At 39.1% G+C, this 24,120-nt stretch overlaps 1 protein-coding gene and 1 pseudogene across 1 annotated transcript in view; both read right to left on the minus strand.

The window, feature by feature from the left end:
* The window catches only part of DPYD (dihydropyrimidine dehydrogenase), a 4,342,678-nt gene that overhangs the window by 260,694 nt on the left and 4,057,864 nt on the right, over nucleotides 1-24,120 (minus strand). The window lies entirely within an intron of this gene.
* LOC122814631 lies at nucleotides 8,618-8,742 on the minus strand (annotated as a pseudogene).

A 24,120-nucleotide genomic window follows, 5' to 3' on the forward strand; every position in this document is an offset into this window, starting at 1 on the left:
AGTTAATACAAACAGTGGCTACAAATTTAAAATGTGCAAGTGCAAATACAGTCTAAACTGGACTGTGTAAATTTTTTAAAAAAGTTGTATTTTAAAGTCTTTGCAGCAGAACACAGAAAAATAAGCATATAGTTTAACCAAAAAAGTGTTATGAATAAAAACTATGCTGCAAATCTTATTTGCATCTAAGTGAAGCTTATTCAGATGTAAAATGTAAACCAACAGTTTAGGAAATATATGTCCCCACACAAGAGTGCCTGAAGTAAAAAATTAGCTGTATTGCAATTATTACATTGTCTCTAGGCACAGAACCAAAATATGTGATTAGCTGGTTACTTTTTCAACTGTAAAGAAAAAATCAAGACATTACATATTTATTTTAGCAATTTTTAACTGAGTTTCTTTGTCAATCTACTTCCCCCCATTTCTACGTAAGGTCAGTATGTTGCACCAAACTGCCATTGCCTCAGTCCCTTGTCACTCTCATACGTTTTCAGCATTCAAGCCTGTTAAAGTTCTTCTCTCACAATCTATCCATCCTTGGTTGGATACCCTTGTCTGTTCTTGCCTTCTTCCTGTCCTTTCTGAATCTTCTTTACCAAATGATCTGCTGATTTCCAGTACATGTGAATGAACCATCATAATCTGATCTCTTTGACCCTCTCTGTAAATGAGACTACTTTGGCTCTTCTCTGATGTCCCCATTTCTCTGTCTATACTGCAATGTGCATACTACTACTCATCTGAGGCATTTCATCTCCATCACCTCAAGCTTTCTCAGCTGCTCAGCCTTCACTGTCTAGCTTTTTGTGCTACACAGAAGGAATGGAATTTACTTTTCAGCTTCTTTGGCAAACCAATTTATTTAATTGATAGGTGAATCTAAACAAATGAGGGAATAACTTACAGTTGCTCAAGCACTGTGCACCAAATAGTTAACATTCAAGTTTTAAACATAGAAAGTTACAAGAACAAACCTTGGCCCACGTTGACAACAGGGTATCTACTTTGCTAGACCTTAAGCAAAATGTTGAGAATATTAACCATAGAGAGACACTTATATGCTCCCTGGACAAATAACTAAGAGAAACAGTAAAATTCCTATTTGTTATCCAGAGGTCAGCCTCTTTTAGATGAGCAAACAGGAAGGGGTCATGCATCGATATGGTATCCTATCCCAGGCCACTCTGCTTCCATGGGCAGAAAAGGGGATAACTGGATGGAACCAGCAGTTCCACACTGATATTAGACTATCTACTACCATAGTATGTTCTTACGCAGTTACCCTATGTTCCAAATATAGATCGCGTTTTCAGTTATCCTTGCTACTGGGACAATTTTGGCAATGTGTCTTTGTTTCTACTTGTCACACATAATGCACTTTACTGTTTTGTACTCAAGATGACTGAACAGAACAAACACCTGTGTAAAGTTCAGAGCCCTTTCAACATGTACTCTTCTTTCACAGATACAAAGACAGAAATTCCCAACAGAGAACTTCCAATGAACATGTGTATTTGTGTTGTAATGGAAAAAGAATCAGATTACATCCTCTACTATCTTGAAATCTTGGTTAATAACTGTGACAGGAATTGATGTCATAAACAGAAAATGGAAGTTTTTTTGGGGGCTGCTATTAGAAACTCTACCAAAGTCCAAAACATTTATATACTGCTAGTAGTACAGACTGAAACATGGAAAATGGTGACATCAGAACAATCCATCCTTGGCAGTATGGAAAAATAAACGCAAAAATTACATCTTGCATACATGAACAAACTGCAAGGTTAGTTTTGCAGTTTTATGGTTCTTTCAAACATTAGTATTGAACCTCACTGGCATTATATGCCTATTTCAAGTACAATTCATAGCAGAACACACATTACTAAAAAAAAAAAAAAATCTGTATAGTAGATTTATCATCCCTTGAAAATCTGTAACACTTTCTGTTTAATGCCACAGCGGAGTATGACATGTGAATATGAACGTGGTTGTAAGCTAAAGCAAATAAATAAAATACGGAACACACTTAAGGGTGAGAACAAAATCTATCAGACATGCAGCAATGACCAGAATGCATGGGGCAGATATATGGTATCCATCATACTTAGTGTCTGATCCCTGGCCTTTCTACTTCATCTACTCAGAAGCAGCTAATATGAATCAAGAGTAAAACTGAATCATCTTGCAATTTCACAGAAGACTGCATATACCTCTAGAATGGATACAAAATCTTTAACTATGACCCTTCTTGGATAACAGAAACATTTTAAAGCCACGTATTTTCTCAGACTTTATGTTTTACAAAACAAGAATGCTGTTTTTAAACCAAATGGTAATAAAAAGGTACATCCTGGATAACATTGCTTAGTCTACGAAAGCAAAGACTTAGCAGTGATGGTCTATGAAAACAAATTGAAAACATATAGCTATCTCACATTAATCAGCAGTTCAAAGACTACCCACATTTACCAGACTAACTGCATTTAGGCAGAGTACCAAACATAATTTAAATACCATATCTAAGGCAAAACTGATTGTTTTGTTTGAGGGGGGCATCCATACTCTTCAGTAGAAATCTCTTTGGCTAAAAACAGAGCTGCATATAATTCTGTCATGACAAGGCCCGTACAATGGTATGAAATCCAGAATACAGTGTTATTTAGAGGTTTTTGTCTTCCTTTTTTTCATAAAGCCTCACAAATACATCTGGCATATTTCCACATTTCTGACTGACAAAGCCATATATGAGTATTATGTGGTTTTTGGGGATAAACTTTTGGTGACGCTTATAAGGGCCCCAGGACCATTAGCCTAGTAATCTCCTATGATCCTACAATAAGAATAAAAACAAAGGAAAATGACCCATTGCTAGTCCACTACCTCAACATTTTTGCTTGCAATACTGAGGCCAGAGTTTGAAAACTGATTAAGGTCAGTTGATGGCCAGCTAGGGAAATGGTGACTGAGTACCTAGTAAGAGCAATTTCACCTGGAAGTGGAATGACTGTCATTTCAACATGAGGGGAATCTTCCCTGAAACCTTAACTGCATGAAGCTGTCATAGGTGTTTCATAGGTGTTTTAGTGCTAGTTTAAAAGTGTGCTGAGGGATAACTGACATTGGTATTGCCACATACTGTCCTCCCCTGCTGGAGAGGAGGCACTCATATCCCAACTCCTCCTTCCCCTGAGTGATCCTAGTAGATGCCACTTTCAAAGGTACAAATTTAAGTGCTGTTAGTAAGCCCCAGAACATAGTGGGAATGAGGCTGGTTGGATGGAGTTATGCACTAAGTGGCATATCTTTGTGGGAGGAAATGCAGGATTACACAGTAGAATCAAATCATTGTGCATCTATTCCCTACTGCTGCAAAATGGCGTCATCCAGCATAATGTAAATGGAGAGAAAGAAAGGGGAAAATTACAAACTTATCTGAGCTTGGGAGCACTGTCAAGTTTTAAACTAGCCATGACCTGCAACATTATTACATCAGATCTTTGATTTCACTTTTGAGATCTGTAATGCTTTAATAAGAACTCCGGAGATGTAGAGGTGTGACAGCCACTTTTATGGTTTGAGCTCTCCTGAGCTGTTAGCAGAGCTGTTATGCTTATTATAGCTTATGGATGTCAGACTGAGTTTCACAGGTTCAGATTGTGACGCCCGTGCCCTGGCTCAGCAATCAAGGAGCCTCAATCCTCACCTCTAACACCAGATGTCTCATATGAGAGGAAAGGATAACAAATACAAACAGTAAAGTACAATTTCCCCTAAGTGCACACAGAGATCACAGTCAGTCTGGGGCTGGTTGCTCCCCTGCTCTCCAGATCCCCCAATAAGACTCCCCACTGGCACAGCTATAGGGTCCAGATCTCAGCCTAGCTGGCAAGCTAACCTCCAGTACCATCTCTGTCCAATCAGCCCTTCGTGTCCCTGCCCAAGTAGCTGACACACACACACACACACACACACACACACACACACACACACACACACACACACACACACACACACACACACACACACTTTGAGATAAGTATTTATACAACTTCACAGACACTCCTGGAAAAGGCTGACACAGATTCTCCAGCTGTGCTCCTTTACACAGACTATACGGTAGTAATTCCTGCCACCACCAGCTAATAATTATCAGCTACCCAAAGGCCCTTAAAAGGGTGTCCAATTATTACTGTGCAATATTATTATCCAATAGTAGTGTAACTTAAGCAATCAAGGCTTACTGGAAGGGCTTATTGCAGGATCACTTATAAGCATGCAATGTACTCTAGAGCTTAATTATCTCTACATAAACCAGCCACAGTTGAAAAGGGTTTAAAATATTTAATAATAACTACTAAAAACAAAAGACAATACTACTACACCACAGTGCTATTCAAAAGTTCAGAGATCACACAGAAACTTAAAATAATTCAGTAGTACAGTTCTGACATAACAGAAAAACACTTAGTCTAATCTTTACAGTCCTAGCTATTTCTACAAGAAAACACACTTCTAAGATAACTTACTTAAGAGCATAGGTAGTGCTGAGTTAGATGTTAAAGATCAAAATGCTTACAGTCTCTCTCTGAGCAATAGTTTTTAAAATCACTAACAAACATTTCTGCAGGGCCCTCCCAGATTACATCATTTATTTGACACTTAGCCTGGAGTTCCCAGGCCAACAGGCTACATTATTTAGCAAGCTAACACCTGCTCAGGAAGCTATAACAATAAATGACTTTTCACATGTTCCCCTCACCCTATGCCCATACAGCAACTCAAAGGGTGAAAAACCTGTGGATTCCTAAGGAACCTCTCTGTAAGCAAACAACAGATGGGGAAAATATTTGTCCCACTCTCTCTTAAATTGATCTGCAAATGCCCATAGCATGGACTTGATTGTAGAGTTTTAACCTCTCAACAAGACCATTAGTCTGGGGATGGTAGGGGGTTGTCTTCATGTGCTTCGCCCCCACAAGACTTCCACAGACAAGCCAGCAGGTCTGATATGAAACTGTCATTTCAGTCAGTCAGTATTTCTTTTTGGAAACCCACCCTGCTGAAAATCTCATACAAAGCATTTGCCACCTTCTCTGCCTCAATGTAGGACAAAGCCACTGCCTTAAGGTATAGTGTAGCATAATCTACAACCACTAGGATATACTTTTTCCCTGTGGAACTTGGGGTACTCAGAGGACCCACAATATCCATAGCTACCCTCTGAAATGGCTCCTCAATCACATGCAAAGGCATCAAAGAAGCTCTCACCTTGTCTTCTGCCTTGCCTACCTTTTGGCACTGCTCACAGGTCCTGCAGTACCCTGTTACATCTCTGGAAATTCTAGGCCAATAGAAGTTTTGCATAATACGTCTCTTTGTACATTTTATGCCCATATGAACTGCAAAGGGAATATCATGGGCTATGGCTAGAAGCTCCTGATGGTAGGCTCTAGGAACTACCAACTGCTGCACTCTCTCACCTTCTAGCCATCCCTCAGGGGTCCACTTTCTGTATAGTAACCCTTTGTCCCAGTATACAAATTCCCCCTTTTCTTGAGAATCAGGTGCCTCCCAAGCTACCTGCTTCAGCCTTGTAATGTAAGGTCTGAGAGCTGAGCCTGTCTCAACTCTCTCCTTGTAACCCTTCCCAGCTCCTCTTCCACAGGAAGTCTGGAATCCTCTGACAGTGGTGCCTCACTGTCAGCCTGGGTACTACTACTCAGCTCTACCTTTGCAGTCACTCTGTCCAAGGGAACATCAGTACTCACAAGCAGCTGTGGCTCACATTCAGTCTCACTGCTACAAAGTAGCTCCCTTCCTGAAGTAACCACCTCACCAGTCCTGGCTGCAAGTATGCAGTCTGTCTGGGTCTCCCCTAGGCTACCAGACCCACATGCTTGTCTCCTAGCCTGACCACGTGTAACTCTATAAGCACATGGTACTGCCTCATCCAAATCCTTCCCTATCAGGACATCTGCAGGATGGTAGTACCCCTGTTGTCTCAAGACAACCTAATATTGGCATTTTGTCTTTCCCACTTACTAGCTCCATCACCTTAGGTTCCCCAAATTGCCTCTGCGGACACCTGTAAGCCACATGGCCCCACTGGTTGCATTCAAAACACTTAACCCTAGCTCCTGGACATGTACCTGGACTAGTGGCTTCCCCTGCTACTGGCAGATTCTGTTGTGGCAGTCTGTGCTACCCACCATGGGTTACTTTAGACCAATGAGCAGTACTGGGGTTCCCCTTCCTGTGTAGGGCTGCCCTGCTGGCCAGGTATAGGTCTCCCTTCTTACCCAACTTATCCGAAGTAGCACGTTGTCCATCAGCTAACCAGATCCTCATGTCCTCAGGCAAAGTGCTAAGGGCTTGTTTCCTCACCAAAAGGTCTGCCAGCCCTTCAATAGTAGTGACCTGACATTCACTCATCCAGCTATGAAAATAAGTGCTCAGTTCAGCAAAATATTCACACACACTTTCATCTGCCTGGCATATATGCCCACGAAACTTTTCCCTATACATTTCAGGTGTTAGCTTAAAACATTCTAAAATATATTTTTTTACAGCAGTATAATCAAAACAGACAGTGTCCAGGCATTTTTGACAAAAAACTTACAGCTTTCCCATGGAGTAAGGGGGTCAGGAACCGCACCCAGAGCCTTTGGTCAACACTATACTGTTTGCATACCCTCTCAAACATATGAATGGAACTATCAAAATTATCCCCCTCTTTAAATTGCAGAAGAAATTTACTGACCTGTTGTGCTTCTGGGGTCCAGTTACTCCCTTCCCCATTACCTCCATGACTATGGCGAAGAGTCAGTATTTCCCTTTCATGCCTCCTCTGACGCTTCTTTTCTTCGGCTTCTATCCCCAAACGCCTGGCCTCCAACTCAAGTCTGTTTATCTCCAGCTGGATTTTTAAGTCCACTGTAGAAAAGTTGAGTTGTCCATTCTCTAAGGATATTGCATCTCCACTTCCAGTCTGATTGTCCTTCGCAGAAAGGTTGAGCTAACCATTCTCCGAGGATATTGCATCTCCACTGCCAGTCTGATTAACCTCCTGGATGCTGTTTTCTGATACAGCTGTAACCAAGGCTGCAATCAGGTCTGCCTTAGTCAGGCTTTCATGCACCAGTCCCTTAGCCTGGCACATCTCCAGCTGGCTCCTTGTCAGATTTCCATACTCCTCTGCTGACATGCTGCCTGCTCACCCTGACTAAGCTAACAAAAGAAATAAAACAATCGTGATCTGAACTCCGAGTATTCACTGCATGGCTGTTTTAGAGTACAAAACGCCTTCAGAGATCTCTGTACATAAGCTACAGGATTCACTCTACCCACACCACTACAAGCCAATTAGTATTTGCCAACTAATTAATATGTGATGTGGATATCCCACCGCTGTCAAACACACAGATTATCATGCAATATTCACATGTGAAATGAGGGAAAGATCGTACACTGTTTGCAAGCAACTAAAGCACATGCCCAAACAGTGACTTGAATTCTCAGATTAAGAGTCTGGTGTTCTACAGGCTGAGCTATCCAGACTTCAAATCAGCTGTCCAAGCTTCTGTTAGCTAAATGCCAACATGTCTGGCAATTTGGCTTACAGGATTAAGGAGCTGTTAATGAGCTGTTTACTGTGGTCCAGTGGTACAAGATTTGATTTACTCAGCTTCCACTGCCTAATTGTGTGATTCTGAGGAAGTTAATTAACCAGACACTGCTCCTGGGCTGAGTCTGAAAAAGGTCCACGGAGACCAATACTTTACCCCAGAAAACAAATACAAATAAAATAAATAAATAAACAAATACAAAAAATAAAATATCCTTTAAATTGACAGTTCTTCCACTTGTTCATATTTCCGAAGTTACAGTATGTTAATGAGGCATGGAGGATTATGATTGGGTTGCTGATTGTAACTTGGTTATTACGTGTTTGAGACATGGATGCCAAGAAATTCACCTTGAGATTGACGCTGGTGAGCTTTTCACAACTGTTAAGTACCCTTCTGAGCACTGTTAAGATTGGGTGTCGTGCTACAGTCGTGCTGAATCAGGATGTTGTTAAACTGATATACGACTGTAATAATACCGCTCTATGGACTACATTAATATCAACAGAGGGATTATACAATGCCTTCTGATAGATGAAATGCTGGTGCAGAGTGTTCTTGTCTGATTCAAAAACAAATGTTGAAATTATTTCAAATGTATGCTCTGGACTTTTTTAAGTTAGTCACTGACGTGTCAGCAGCAAAATAATTATGTTTTCTTCATGTTTTCATTTTATGACACAGGTAACATTTCTGTTTATTCTAAGAAAATAAATGCTTTAAGTAATAATTATATTAATATTACTGCTGTAAAAACTATGCCCTAACAGCTTCTTCACATATACAGTTGTTCATCTTTTTTGGCCTGCTCTCAGCTAGTTTCAATTAATTGTACTACTAGAAGTTACATTTCAGTAGACATTTCTGGTAATGAAATAACGCAAAAATACAATTTTCATATAAAGTTTGCAGATGAAATCACATTCCAGTGTTCTTAGTTTACTTCGTTATTTTCATGCAGTTGCAGATCATGTTTTGGACAAAGTGCTGACAGAATATCACACTAAAACTTAATATCTGAAAATGTTTAATGTTATTGGGAACAGTTTACAATTAGCAATAAGCAAGCCTCAGATAAACTTCACTGACTATGATACTGCCACTGTGAAAAGCTAACAATGTAGTCAAGACAAAAATATGAATACAATATGGCTGTCTAAAACAAAAGCAGGGCATTTAAGGCTTTAAAAATTGGCAACATATCAATACAACTTTTCTTAGAAGCATTAGGAAGTACAATATTTACAGAGGGACATTATGTGAGATTCTTAATTTATATATCTCTGACACAGGCCAGACTGTGTTAGGTCTGGCATGTTGCACATGCCAGCCTTAGTACAGGTAGGCATGGCATGTTGCATATTTATTTATTTTTTTTTTCAGCTTAACCATCAGTTAATATGCAAAATCCCTTCCTACTTCTCTAGACCTACTTGCTTATTATACCATGATCCCCCCAAAACGTGCACGCTGATTGGCCAGCGTGCCCGTTGTAAATCGAGTTATACTAATGGAAAAAGGTCCGGTCGCCCGGACTTTTTTCCATTAGTATAACTCGTTTTTTTTAAACACTGTCTCGCTATGTTAAATGGGTTTAACATGAGACAGTTTAAAATAAGCAACGGAGATCTCCGTTGCTTATTTTAAAGCTGTCTCGCTATGTTAAATGGGTTTAACATAGCGAGACAATGTTTAAACAACGGAGAAAGCAAGATCTCCGTTGCTTTTTAGTGTCTCGCTATGTTAAATGAGTTTAACATAGCGAGACAGTTTTAAAATAAGCAAACGGAGATGTCCGTTGCTTATTTTAAAACTGTCTCGCTATGTTAAACTCATTTAACATAGCGAGACACTAAAACAAAGCAACGGAGATCTTGCTTTCTCCGTTGCTTTTGCCCACAGTCTGATGTACCGCGCAGGCGCCGCAGTACATCAGAACTGCCGCCGGATGCCAGGCATCTGCGGAAGGGCAGTAAACAGGCATTATACTATGCCATTATTTAAGAAAAGGAATAGTTTCTTTTCTTAAATAATGTCATATAATAGCAATAACCACGCCTGGGTGTGGGTAATGCTAATTACCACGGTTGGCTTTGTTTGGTCCTCGGCTTCGCCTCGGGACCAAACCACGCCAACCGTGGGTAATTTAGCATTACCCACACCCAGGCGGTTATTGCTATATTATACCATGATCCCCAAAGCGCACGCTGATTGGCCAGCGTGCCCGTTGTAAATCGAGTTATACTAATGGAAAAGGTCCGTCGCCCGGACTTTTTCCATTAGTATAACTGCTTTTAAACACTGTCTATGTTAAATGGGTTTAACATAGCGAGACAGCTTTAAATAAGCAACGGAGATCTCCGTTGCTTATTTTAAAGCTGTCTCGCCATGTTAAACCCATTTAACATAGCGACAGTGTTAGCACGGAGAAAGCAAGATCTCCGTTGCTTTTTAGTGTCGCTATGTTAAATGAGTTTAACATAGCGAGACAGTTTTAAAATAAGCAACGGAGATGTCCGTTGCTTATTTTAAAACTGTCTCGCTATGTTAAACTCATTTAACATAGCGAGACACTAAAAAAAAGCAACGGAGATCTTGCTTTCTCCGTTGCTTTTGCTCAACTCTGATGTACTGCGCAGGCGCGCAGTACATCAGAACTGCCGGATGCCAGGCATCTGCGGAAGGGCAGTAAACAGGCATTATACTATGCCATTATTTAAGAAAAGGAATAGTTTCTTTTCTTAAATAATGTCATGGTATAATAGCAATAACGCCTGGGTGTGGGTAATGCTAATTACCCACGGTTGGCTTTGTTTGGTCCTCGGGCCGCCTGGGACCAAACCACGCCAACCGTGGGTAGCATTACCCACACCCAGGCGTGTTATTGCTATATTATACCATGATCCCCAAAGCGTGCACGCTGATTGGCCAGCGTGCCGTTGTAATCGAAGTTATACTAATGGAAAAGGTCCGTCGCCCGGACTTTTCCATTAGTATAACTCGTTTTTAAACACTGTCTCGCTATGTTAAATGGGTTTAACATAGCGAGACAGCTTTAAAATAAGCAACGGAGATCTCCGTTGCTTATTTTAAAGCTGTCTCGCTATGTTAAACCCATTTAACATAGCAGACAGTGTTAAAAGCAACGGAGAAAGCAAGATCTCCGTTGCTTTTTATGTCTCGCTATGTTAAATGAGTTTAACATAGCGAGACAGTTAAAATAAGCAACGGAGATGTCCGCTGCTTATTTTAAAACTGTCTCGCTATGTTAAACTCATTTAACATAGCGAGACATAAACAAAGCAACGGAGATCTTGCTTTCTCCGTTGCTTTTGCTCAACTCTGATGTACTGCGCAGGCGCCGCAGTACATCAGAACTGCCGGATGCCAGGCATCTGCGGAAGGGCAGTAAACAGGCATTATACTATGCCATTATTTAAGAAAAGGAATAGTTTCTTTTCTTAAATAATGTCATGGTATAATAGCAATACGCCTGGGTGTGGTAATGCTAAATTACCACGGTTGGCTTTGTTTGGTACCTCGGGCCGCCTCGGGACCAAACCACGCCAACCGTGGGTAAATTTAGCATTACCCACACCCAGGCGTGGGTTATTGCTATAGTATTACCTCCCCAACACACGGTGAGAAGAGGAACTGGGACTGTGATCAAGGTAGGTGAACCCCACTGACCTCCAGACATGGTACTACCCTCTGGATGGAGCTGTCTTGGTAAGCAGAGGAGTGGATCTGCACACAAATATCCAATGACAGAAGATGACAAAATAATTTTTGAACCTAAACAAAATGAAAATATGAAGTCTACATATGCACAAAGGCTAAACACACGGCTACACAGTGGTATTATTTGATTTTATACAACAGACTACATGTTATCCACAAGTTGTACTTTCAGAAAAAACAGATCTGGAAATTAAAATACAAATAATTCAGTTTAGTTTACCAGAAAAATCTAACAGGGAATGCAATGACTGAACCAATGTAGATGGGAAAGGATTACCATTACATAGAAAAGGGCACTTTGAATAACAAAATCAAGCAAAGAGAAGCATAATATAAAGCAGCACTTCATGTGCTAAAATGCAAACAGGCAGACTACATATAAAACCCACAGAATGTAAACATAACATAAGTTCTACCAAAGATTTTACAACTTCAATAGAAAACAGCAACAGTGTGTAGAAAATGTGGTACAAGTTTCCCTCACAATTATACTGCTCCACAGATGCAAACACTTTATTTTCTGGGGAAAGCAAAACCATTTGGTAAAACAGTGTAGAGCAACTTTATTTTTATTTATTTATTTTTTAATCACTCATTTGTATATAGATATATATATATAATTTGCACTTTTCATCACTTTAGATTCCTCAAATGTGATCACTCTTCCAACATTCACTCTTGTGAATGAAATTTGATGAGATACACACACGCAGACATAATGTCTGTGTATATATATATATATATATATATATATATATATATATATATATACACATACACACAAACACACATATATATATATATATATATATATATATATGTATTTGTGTGTGCATGTGTGTGTGCATGCATGTCTATATATATATATATATATATATATATATATATATATATATATATATATATATATATATATACAGACGTATGTGGGTATACATAAAATATTTAAACTGAAAAAATGACACCAAATATTCAACAAAAAATGTCAGCAGCACCCTCCTGCACCTCTTCAAACTAATTAATTCAATAAAACAACTCTTGAGATCCCTCAATAGTGGCAAAAGGACGTATTTCCGAATCCCAGTATTACAGCTATCTCATACAAATATAGCATCAAAACTCCAAGCAGCCCCAATGAAAGAAAAAAAAACAAACATTTTTTTTGTTTGTATGCACTTAGATTTAGTCTCTTAGCTCACACATAATGCTGCTGAGATTTTTGTCAACTATTTTTACTTGACTTTTTTCAGTCCTCCATATCTATCTATCTATATAGATACACACATGCATACATATTTACACACACATACATTTATGCATATATATGTACATACATATATATATATATATGTGTGTGTGTGTGTGTGTGTGTGTGTGTGTGTATATCTATATCTATATATATATATATATATATATATACACACACATACACGTGTCTATTTCAAAAGAACAAAATCACACACTACCGAAGATGAAAGGAACAAGTCGACATTGCAGAAACTTCAGTTGCATGAACGACAGGAATTCTGAAGGATTTCACAGGTTAAGTATCTGATTAGTCATTGTTAAATAAAAACAATGATAACAAGACAGGAGGCTCAGATGCAAAAGTTTACTAGTGTACACCAGGAGGCAAAAAAACATACAAGGACAGAGTTTTATCTGACATGATGCAGGAAGTACACAATTTTATATAGGTTTAACACTCAAGCTGTGCCCACCTTACTGACGTGGTTAGTCATAGGGCACCTACATCACTATCGTCTACAATATTCTATTCATAAGAAAAAGCTGATGTTATACATTTTAAAAGTTTTCCCATGGGAATAATACAGCCTTGCAAATCACCTGGTCAGTTATAATGTCTTTCTGTAAATGTTACTCCTTCAAGGTTTCAGGCCTGCTCGAATACAATAGTTGGTTCAGTCTTGTAATACACTTCTTTGTTCTTCTTGCAACATTACTTCAGCAGCTCTGTCTTATCTTGGTAACATTCACAAGGCCAATTATCCCAGAGGAAGGAAGAAGATTTTCAATGCTTTATACATTCAATTTCCTGACCCAGCAGATAATCATTAGTGAAAAACATAAGCTTGCTGAGCTGGCTACTGCCAGGGTCAGAGTTCAAATACACTGCAGCTCCAAAGCTTCAAGCAATTACATGTAAAATCATTCTTATTGCCATATTGTAAATAGAATAAAATGCATTATATACTTTTTGCTTTTTAACTAACACTTTATACATGTTCAAATACATATTTTTCTATCATTTTCCTCCCTTTTAATACTTTTTATTCTATTCAGAAATATAAACAATGTTTTATCGTCCCCTAGCCTTCTCCCTTAAGGACTTTCAACTAGGCAAGTCATTTAGTTTATACTTCGGAAAGAGTTTCATCTGGAATTAATAGTTCCAATTCAATGTCTTGGTACAAAGTTTCAGTTACAGATATATCAACAAAATCTTTGACTAATCTTTTCATGCAGGGGATCCCACAACAGACACATGCTCCTAATAGGAGCAGACCAACACAAATAGCAATCAAAATATTCATTAGGATAGAACCCCACCCACCAAACAGACTCTGGAAAAAGTTTGTCAGTGGGTTTGGGCCTGGTTCAGTCATGGCCGATACCTGCTGTATTACCTCTAGGTGGTCATTAATCTCATGTCGATTGTCTGGTATGAACGCACAGCATTCTTTTTTGATAAGCGCGCACATACCACCTCTCGCCGCTAGGGTGAAGTCAAGAGCCATTCGATTTTGTAGCACAACCATTCTCATTGCATTCAGTTCATCAGTCACTAGTTCGAGAGCAGAAAAAGTTGCGTTACTCATTACTTCGAGAAGTTTTGACAGCTTTCTCAACTCCCAGATCGATTTGACTGCTCCATATGCTGGAAGTATTCCAGCCCAGGATATAACACTGTCACTCAAGTCCATATGAGTCAATTTTTCTTTATCTTTTACGGAATGATGGTCCTTCCAACCAGCTTCGATTTTTCCCACTGGATTTACAGGTTTTCCGATTGGATCTTCAGGTTTTCGGGCTACATCTCTTACATTTCGTATCTTACCTAGCGGTAATTCTGTAGTATGTCTTATGGCCGGAACCAGATAACCCAAAAGACAACTGCCGGACCAATTCTCAGGTAGCCATTTGTATGCCTTTTTCCCACAAACAAAATAACAGTTTTCTACTTTAGTACTGATGCGGGTTAATTCTGAATGAAACATTTTCTTATCTATAACAGACAATTGTTTATGTAAAACAGGATTTCTCTGCACATCTCTTAATGTTGTTTTCATTAAGCTCGAATATGAATCATAATTTGTGTTACAAACAGTGCCTTTATCTTTAGTTTTAATATAGCATTTATAAGATATAGTTATGTTACAGTTACTCCAACCCACTTGGAGTGTATCATTCTTGTAAAAACATACAATTCCCTTCTGTGTAATAGGCAAATACAATGCAATTTTGTCCTGTGATCTTACAGAACCTGTATAAAAAAGTAAATTTTCCCAAGTCTCACTTATCCCCAAGGGGACAGCGGACATCAACAGTCCTCCATATGCTGTTGGTATAGCAGTACAAACCCAGCAATTTGAAATGTTCATAGTCTCTACATATACACGCTTCATAGCTAGGTATGTGTTAAAGTTTGGATGCCAGTCTATAGATAGTTCATCACGTCTCTCCACTTTCACTTGTGCGGTTATATGTAGGAAAAACCACAACGAAAGGAAGGTCATCACAATCATAGTCAATAAATGCATAGTCAGCAAGATGATTAAACAACATCTTTGGGGTTGATCTGTGTTTTTACTCATTTTGCTCTTGGCCATCCTGCCTTTGTTGTGTGTCAGTCACAAAATGTTTATCAAGCTGAAAATTCTTTACCGGTTTGAAGTGCGTCAGATGGACCCAGGATGACCTCTCAGCAATTTTGACTGCAGTAGGCGTCGCCAACAGTACCTGGTACGGTCCTTCCCACTTTGGACTCGTCCAATTCTTCCTCTTCGTGACCTTCAACCACACCCAGGACCCTGGGGTCAGCACTGCTTCCAATGGTCTGGTCTGTCTTTTATCTGAAAAAGAGTTCAACTGCAAAACAGTTTTATTTGTTAACAGTTTCCTCATATAGCTAGCTAATGAGCTGTCAGCCTCTAGTTCTGCAGGCATGAGAGCTTTCCATTGTGGCACATAATATGCCCTTCTAAATATCACTTCAAAGGGAGTCAAACCCTTTACATTTGGAACTGTTCTCATGCTCAGCAGTGCCAAAGGCAAACAGCAAATCCAATTCTTCTGTGTCTCGTTTACTAACTTCCTCAACTTGCTTTTTAAAATTCCATTGTACCTTTCCACCAGTCCTGCAGACTGTGGGTGGTAAGCACAATGATTCTTCAAGGAGATCCCAAAGAATCTCCCAAGTTGGTGAATCGTCTGATTAACAAAATGTGTCCCATTGTCACTATAGATTCTTTCCGGTATGCCAAATCTAGGAATTATTTCTTTTATTAGGGCCTTTGCTACTGTTGCTGCATCCAGATTTTTAGTTGGAAGAGCTTCTACCCATTTGGAAAACATGTCTATAATTACTAAACAGTATTTTTTCCCTTCACATTTATTCAATTCTATGAAATCCATACAAATAGAGTGGAATGGATATGGTGGTGTAGGAAAACTCCCTTGTTTGGGTTTGAATGCCCCTTTTGCATGATGTTTGTTACAGATATGACATGCTGCACAAAATGTTTGTGTAAAGTTTGTGAATCCATATGTTTGGAATATTCGATTTACTAACTGTACCATCCCCCCTGTTGAGACATGGCACTGCCCATGGCTCAACAAAGCTGCATATCTAAATAAATTAGATGGCAATATTGTTTTTTTTCTCTTTGGAGACATACAGTCCATCTTCGAGGATTGCACCTCGTTTCTCCCATTTTTGTTTCTCAGCTTTTGTAGTTAATGTCTGCATCGTTTTTAACATTTCTAGATCTAAAATCTCAGAGGGTTGTAATTCCTCGGTTAAAAGTAAAGTTTCTGAGTCTGAGGCTGCTTGCTTTGCAACTGCATCAGCTTTTGCATTTCCTTTTGAAATTGTATCCTGTTGTTTTGTATGAGCTAAACATTTACAAATAGCTACTTTAGTAGGTAACTGAATGGAATCTAACAAGTTCAAAATAAGTTGCGCATGATTAATCGGTTTACTATTAGATGTTATCATTCCCCTATTCTTCCATTGTTGTGCAAAAACATGCACTGTTGAGAAAGCATACTGACTGTCAGTATATATGTTCACATGTTTATCTTTCGCTAGAGTGCAAGCCCGTGTTAAGGCTATTAGTTCTGCTGCTTGAGCAGACAGGTTATGCTGTAAGGGTTGGGCTTCTAAAATCTCTGTATCTGTGACTACTGCATACCCTACTAGATTTTCCCTGTAGGACCCTTTCTGCATGAGCCATCCACATAAAATGTCACCTCGGCATCATCCAAGGGCATATCAGTGAGGTCTTGTCTGGGCAAAGTTATTTGCTCAATTTCCTGCAGGCAGCTGTGCGGTGTGCCATCCACAGGAGTCTGAAGTAACGTTGATGGATTCAATGTTGTACAACGTTCAATTACCATATGAGGTTGGCTCAACAGTATGGTCATGCATGAAAGATGTCTAGCAGGAGATAGATATGCTATTTTTTCTTGCAGTAAAATTATCGCGACTGCATGAGGCACTCTCAATGTGAGAGGGTGGAATAACACCACTGAGGCCGAAGCCTGTACTGCCATTGCAGCTGCGACTACTGCTTGCACACAGTGGGGCAACGATCATGCCACTGGGTCTAACTGTGATGAATAGTAAGCTATGGGGTGTTGCTTATCCCCATGCTGTTGCGTCAAAACTGACGTCATGTATCCCTGTTTACAATCTACGGTCTGAAAAAATCTTTTGTGGTAATTTGGAAGTCCTAAAACTAATGATGAAGCTATCAATTGTTTTAGTCTGCAGAAAGCTGTTTCTGCTTCAGGTGTCCATTGTAATACATCTTGTGCTGCCATTGGTGTTTTATATATTAAATCAACCAGTGGAGCAGATTCTAAAGCATAGTTTGATATCCAGCTTCGACAAAAATTAGTCGTTCCCAAGAAGGACATCATTTCCTTCTTGGTTACTGGTTTAGGTGCCTGTAAAATCGCTGTTTTTCTCTCTTCATCTAATATTCTACCTTCATTGGATATTACATATCCTAGGTATCTAACTTGTTTTCTCCAAAGTTGTAACTTATTTTTGTTTACTTTGTGTCCTTGTGCTGCTAAAAATTTCAATAATGCTATCGTATCTTCCCTGCATTGATGCTGGGTAGGGACTGCTAGCAAGATGTAATCTACATAAAGTAGAATCTGACTACCTCCTGGTGGAGTAAACCCTGCCAGATTGCTTGTCATTTCTTGTGCAAATATCATTGGACTTTCACAATATCCCTGCGATAGCCGAGTATAGGTATATCTTTTACCCTGAAATGTAAATGCAAACCAATACTGGCTATCAGGATGTATAGGTATTGAAAAGAAAGCATTGCTTATATCTACCACAGTGAAATATTTTTGTTGTGGCTTCAAATCATTCAACAAGGTGTGTGGGTCTGGCACCGTAGGTGCTCTAGGTATTATTGCATTGTTTACAGCTTGTAAATCCTGTACCATCCGCCATTCCCCGTTTGCTTTTTTAACAGGAAATAGAGGGGTGTTACATGGTGAATCAAGGGATTCTACCAGTACTCCTTCCTTGAGTAATGCTGCTATTATAGGCTTGATTCCTTGCTCTGCATCTTTCCTCAAGGGGTATTGTCTTTTCTGTGGTCTAAATGCTGATTTTGGTGTAATAGTTACTGGTCCTGCTGTTTGAATAAGTCCTACATCTGATTTGCCTGTTGACCAAAGAACGTTTGGTATGTTACACAAGGCTTTTTCTTCTTCTTCTAATAAGAACGCTAATCAGCTGTCTTCACTAGTTTGTAAGTGTACAGCTGGATGTGTCTGTGTTAGCCAATTTAATTTCTGTTTTTGTATTCCCTGTTCTGATAATTCTAAATCAGTTTGTTTTTCCCATCTTGTTACTTTTTCTCCTAAGTCCGCCCATTTCACATCCTTATTCTTTGTCAAGCTGACATGTGGTAGTCGATTAGATTTGTACAGTGTCATGAATTCCTGAGGTAATGAACAGCTTACCACACTGTTTCCCTCAGTATCCCAATGCAAGGTTCGTAATACTGATCTGTTAGCAGGATTTTTGAATAATTCTTGCTCATATTCTTTATCAGGTCCTGGCATGCTACAGTAGTATAGAGTACAATGTAACAAATGCTGTTGGTCAGTGTCAAGGGAGGGGGCCCTACTGATGGCTACATTCATCAGTTCCTCGGTTACCGCCCCTGGACCAGTCGTAACTAGGTCCTGGCTGTACCAGTAAAAAGTCTCACCCTCCGGTCGCACCACAAACGTATCCATTTGTCTTTGTGCCTCCATACCCTGCATAGTGGGAACCACCGCTATGCCAAATATCTGCATAAGATCTCTTCCCAGTAAGTTTACTGGACATTTTGCAGAAACTACAATTTTACTTTTCTGAGTCATACCTGAAACAGGGTCAGTTATTGCTATATCATGGGAGAGTGGCTCCCTATATAGCTGTCCATTTGCTGCTTTCACTAATATATAATCAGGTGATTCGGAATATTCTGGTAACTTTGAGGGGTGTATCAAAGTTCGTGACGCTCCTGAGTCAGACAGGAATTTTACTTCCCTTCCCTCCACCAGAAGTGTAACTTCCGGTTTTGTGTCTGCCAGATAGAGCTCCAAGCTCAGTAATGCCAAATCTAAAATTTCACCTTCTTCATCCTCTACATCTGCTTGCACTTCCTCCGTTCCTTCCACTACATTTACATTTGTCCTTTGTTTGTTTGCCTTTCCTGATGATTTCTGACTTTCATCACTATCATATAGTCAGTCCTCATCACCTTTATTTTCTGTAGTCACCTTTTTATTTAGCCTGCAATCCCTTGCTAAATGTCCTTTCTTTCCGCACTTATAGCACTCACCTTTCTTTTTTCTCTCTTCAAAATCTTCTGACCTTTTGTCAGATTGTCTATTTCCCTGGGCATTTTTCTTACCCTTTTTACCTGACTGTACTACAAAGACCTCAGTTCCGTCTTCAGCTGTGAAGACTTGTGTCTTCTTTTTCTTTTTACTATTAAAGTGTCTTTCAGCATGTCTAGCATATTCAAGTAAGGCTTGCAGCCTACTTGTTCGATGATCTATCATATGATTTGTAATAAAGATACTGATAGGTGCAATGCAACCTTTCAAAAATGCATTTTTCAGTTGCTGTTCATACGAGGTATCATGTGTCTGATTTTCAGGAATAGCCATACCACTATGGTTATTGAAACATTCCAATAATCTACCATAGTACCCATCTACAGTTTCATTCTCCTGTTGTATGCATTGATTAATGCAAGTCCAATCTGCTCTAGGTTTCCATTTTTCAGAAATTCGGTCTGTGAGACCTTTCACTCTGTTGTCTAGTTCTGCGTCACTATGTGGGAGTGGTTTAAGCTCTGCATTACGAGGATTCCAGGTGCCACAAATCATGTGCCAGTCTGGACCCACAATTTGTCTAACTACCTTTTCTACTTCTTCCCCATTTAAGTGGTAACTTAGTCTCATACCTTGTAAATCTTGTAAAAACGTTGTGTAATTAACTTTTGGATGAGGGATTCCCTCTGTAGCTTTCCGAATATCTTCTGGTGTCCATGGTCTATATACTAGAAGAGTTGGGTCCTGCCCTTCCTGTCCTGCCTGAGGATTTGGTACCTCGATTAGTGGACAGATTTCTTCCTCACTCTCTTCTAGTGTGTTTCTCTCTACTTGATATAAGTCTGTGTCCCCAAGTGTTTTACGTGTCCGGGACCTAGTTTCAATAGGATCTCTAACAAATGGTTTTAGTGTTCTTGTGACTTCAGGATAACATGGAGGTGGACCAGCTTGTCCTCCTGCTTCATATCCTGAAAAAGGCATCGGAGGGGGCGGGGGAGGAGGAGCCGTTGCTATTACTGTATTATTATCCTCTTTGTCTATAAATAACGTTTTAGCATTTTTAGTTTTTTGTTCCCTTCGGTTTACTTCCTCAATCCACCTGTGTGCCTGAGGAATGCCTAATCGCTGTTGTTTTTTTGCCTGACCTTCTGCGTCAGATTTAAGCTGTTTTAAAAGTTTAACTAATGAAATTTTATTTAATTTACCGTCAAATCCGTATTTATTAACCCATTTTGTATAATACCTTACATTATCAGCCCGTTGTAATTGCATATATTTTGTGTCTTCAGTTAGGGGTGGATCTTGCGATGTTTTAGTGCACTGATTTCCCATTCTAAAAGAAAATGTTACGTAACCCTTTTCACCAGGTGGTATTTCAGTTCCTTACACAGTTTATCTAGAATAACTGCCTACTTTATTCTGTTTCCCTGATCTCTGACAAAATATACAGTAATTTCCTTTTGTCCCTGATCTGTATAACAAATCTCTGACAATGACATTTACTGTAACCTAGTCCCTGATCTAAAACAGAAAAAAGGCAAATATCTTCCTACCTGAGCCTCCTGGGTCGACCAGTTCGAGACCGCTCTTCGGCCGCAGATCAGAAAGTGGCCAGCCTCTCAAAACGACAATTCAGTCGGAGGTCTTTGTATTTCAAGAAGAACCATTTCGGTAGCTTCTCCTGCGCAGTATTCGACCACCGGTACACTCTGATCTGTAGCTGTCTGAGGGCTTCCGGTCCGAAGGACCAAACTGTTAAATAAAAACAATGATAACAACACAGGAGGCTCAGATGCAAAAGTTTACTAGTGTGCACCAGGAGGCAAAAAACCATACAAGTACAGAGTTTTGTCTGACATGATGCAGGAAGTACACAATTTTATATAGGTTTAACACTCAAGCTGTGCCCACCTTACTGACGTAGTTAGTCATAGGGCACCTACATCACTATGGTCTACAATATTCTATTCATAAGAAAAAGCTGATGTTATACATTTTAAAAGTTTTCCCATGGAATAATACAGCCTTGCAAAGCACCTGGTCAGTCATAATGTCTTTCTGTAAATGTTACTCCTTCAAGGTTTCAGGCCTGCTCGAATACAATAGTTGGTTCAGTCTTGTAATACACTTCTTTGTTCTTCTTGCAACATTACTTCAGCAGCTGTGTCTTATCTTGGTAACATTCACAAGGCCAATTATCCCCAGAGGAAGGAAAAAGATTTTCAATGCTTTATACATTCAATTTCCTGACCCAGCAGATAATCATTAGTGAAAAACATAAGGTTGCTGAGCTGGCTACTGCCAGGGTCAGAGTTCAAATACACTGCAGCTCCAAAGCTTCAAGCAATTACATGTAAAATCATTCTTATTGCCATATTGTAAAAAGAATAAAATGCATTATATACTTTTTGCTTTTTAACTAACACTTTATACATGTTCAAATACATATTTTTCTAACAGCCATCATCTTGCAATGAAACACCCCGCACTACCTCAAACCCACCCGGGAAGTCCTATGTCTCCCACACCCTCCAATGTGGGGCTCTGTGCCTCCCACACCCTCCTAACTAAATATACCAACTCTGGGATTGCACTAAAGTGGGGAAAAGGGAAATGTCCCCTTGTTGGCCACCTGGTTACTTACCCTGTGAAATTCTTTGGCATTCCAGTCGTATGTAGAACTGAACTTTTGGCAATGTCATCTTGTTCATTTTGTCTTCGGCAGTGTTGGATTTCAGCCTTTATATATATATATATATATATTTGTGTGTCATGTATATAATATATATATATATATATATATATATATATATATATATATATATATATATATGGATTCACCTTATAACCTCGAAATGCTGAAATATCGAATTTCAGTATCTCAAGACTATAAAATTGAATCCACAAAACACCGACAAACAAAAACCGCGAAATCAAATAACCGAAAACACCGCACACACTACACTAAACATACAACAAAACACCCACATCACAACATAAACAAAAAAACAACACACACCCCCTTTACTTATATATACTAACTCCGAGATCGCACAAACACAACACAAAAGCTCACTCACACACGCACATTCTCCAATCCCTCACACACACTCTAACTCCCACTCAAAACCCTTACAAAACATTCACTTACCTGACATAACACCTACATCCAAACACGGCACCGCGCACCAACAAAACACAAACCCGGACATTACATAGCGCAACTTCATAACCGCAAATTCGACATATTTTCGACATATGTCAAATTCGCGATTATGAACGTTCGCTATTTTGAACATTCGACTTTATAGCTTCGAGATACTGAAATTCGACATTTCAGTATTTCGATGTTATAAAGTGAACCCATATAGATATTATATATACACACACACACACACACACACACACACACACACACACACACACACACACACGCACGCACACAAACATCCTGACCCCATGTGCAAAATGGGAGAAAGGGGTTGAGGATGTATGTATGTATGTGTGTGTGTGTGTGTGTGTATATATATATATATATATATATATATATACATTATACATATATATATATATATATATATATATATATATATATATATATAAACACACACAAGCACTCCAGCACTCGAAAAAATTCAGCAGCTGCAGTAGTGCCTTGTACCGTTTATTACTCGTACAGTCCGTTACCCAGACCGGTTTCTCCACATGGCATCAGCAGTGAGTGTCTTCATACCACAGAAACACGTCCTTAAATATCCACATCATTAAAAGAAACATCTATCCCAAGAAACCCCATACATATGCATAACTGCATTGAATATAAAAAATATATATATATATATATATATATATATATATATATATATATATATATATACATGAAATATATACAAAAAGTCCAAAACCACTATATTGACCCTGGGACCCAAGTAAAAGGACTGAACTAATAAACTTGTGTTTAGAATCTATAATCTACCAATGGTCATTAAGACCTGGTTTAAATACATCCTCCAAATTTACGATCCACATTCTTTCTTTATTGGTCAACAAATTATGTTTTCTATCCAGAGATACTTGATCCACCTCAATTTTGTCTGTCCCCAAAAACACAAAATGAGCCATATTATGTTGTATAGTATGCTTGTACAATGCACTTCGTGTCTGCTTACATCTAATATCACTTAAGTGCAATGCTATCCACTGTTTAAAGGAACAAGATGTTTGTCCTGTATAAAAGGAACCACATTGTCATATAGCCATGTATATTATCCATTCACTAGAACAAGTAATTAAATGTCTTATGTCAAATACTCTGGATGTATTTACTGAAGTAAATGATTTGGTCCTGGAAATTAAATTACAATACTTACAATGCCCACAAAAAGTATTACCCACTAACTGTTTCTTATCCTGACTTTTTCCAATAATGACCTTCTTTGTATGCGGAAAAATACTGAGCCAATGTTTTACCTTTCCTAAAACAGTATCCACATCTGTCTCCCAACACTGATGCAAAGAAAGGATCGGATTTTAAAATGTGCCAATGCTTGGATATAACTGACTGAATCTAGAATGTATTAATCCCAAATGTGGTAACCAGTCTAAATTGATCTTGTCTCTCCGACCCCCTACTTGGGCTATTGCCCAT

Source organism: Protopterus annectens, chromosome 10.part0 (genome assembly GCF_019279795.1).
Source record: "Protopterus annectens isolate FY-2018-M chromosome 10.part0, PAN1.0, whole genome shotgun sequence".
NCBI lineage: Eukaryota > Metazoa > Chordata > Ceratodontiformes > Protopteridae > Protopterus > Protopterus annectens.